Consider the following 1,177-nt stretch of genomic DNA (forward strand, 5'->3'; position numbering starts at 1 on the left):
CTGCATACTCCATTTATTAAGAGGAACATACACATCTGTTATTGATGAGAAAGAGAGAGGCAGTGGCTGCAGCTGCCTGGCACATATTCAATAGGAAAGACAACATTTCAATGATTGTCGTTCGTATAATTAATTTTCCTTTATGAAATAGGTTATCAAACTACTCATCTGACAGCGAATGAAAAGATGAAGAGTGAGGGAGTGAGGGGGGTGGGCTCTTCTAGTCCATATTTAGTCTCAACTGTGGTTGCTGGGCAATGTTTTTGCAGCGAGGTTAGAACTGGTTTCTGGTTTCAAGCCCTTGTTATTATGAAGAATGCTAGATGCATAATGTGTCCAGATTTGACCTGATCCTAGACACTTTATGATGCGTCTCCAATTTCCACATGGTTTATTAGGCAGCAGATTGCCATTTCCACGTGGTTTATTAGGCAGCAGATTGCCATTTCCACATGGTTTATTAGGCAGCAGATTGCCATTTCCACGTGGTTTATTAGGCAGCAGATTGCCATTTCCACGTGGTTTATTAGGCAGCAGATTGCCATTTCCACGTGGTTTATTAGGCAGCAGATTGCCATTTCCACGTGGTTTATTAGGCAGCAGATTGCCATTTCCACGTGGTTTATTAGGCAGCAGATTGCCATTTCCACGTGGTTTATTAGGCAGCAGATTGCCATTTCCACGTGGTTTATTAGGCAGCAGATTTGCCATTTCCACATAACATGGTGTGTGTGTGTGTGTGTGTGTTTTTGCAGTTGTGCAATATTCCGATGAGAGAAATTGGAGGAAGCAAAGTCATTGTGTATGCATCTGAGGCTCACTCACTCACTCACTCAGAGTTCGGTTAGTCTGTTGTCTCACCAAAGCACGTCAATCAATCACTTTATGGACAGACTCGGAGTTGGTCCAGATGTGAACAATATGTATTAGACTGTCAGACGCTCCAGTCAGGCTCATCAACTCTGTTACCAACAGATACAGGCAATCAACGTTTCAACCTATCAATGTGCTGCACACACACACACTCACTGTTCTCCTCACATTGTGATTGTTCTCATCCATCATTGTCTGAGAGTTGAAACATAGTCACGTCACTTTAGTTATTCTCCAGATTGCTCTTTGGATATTTATATATCTCATTGGTGAGAATAATATGTGTGAGGAGGAGTGGAAGAGG

The sequence above is a fragment of the Oncorhynchus kisutch genome, unplaced genomic scaffold, assembly GCF_002021735.2.
Source record: "Oncorhynchus kisutch isolate 150728-3 unplaced genomic scaffold, Okis_V2 scaffold1075, whole genome shotgun sequence".
Taxonomy (NCBI): Eukaryota; Metazoa; Chordata; class Actinopteri; order Salmoniformes; family Salmonidae; genus Oncorhynchus; species Oncorhynchus kisutch.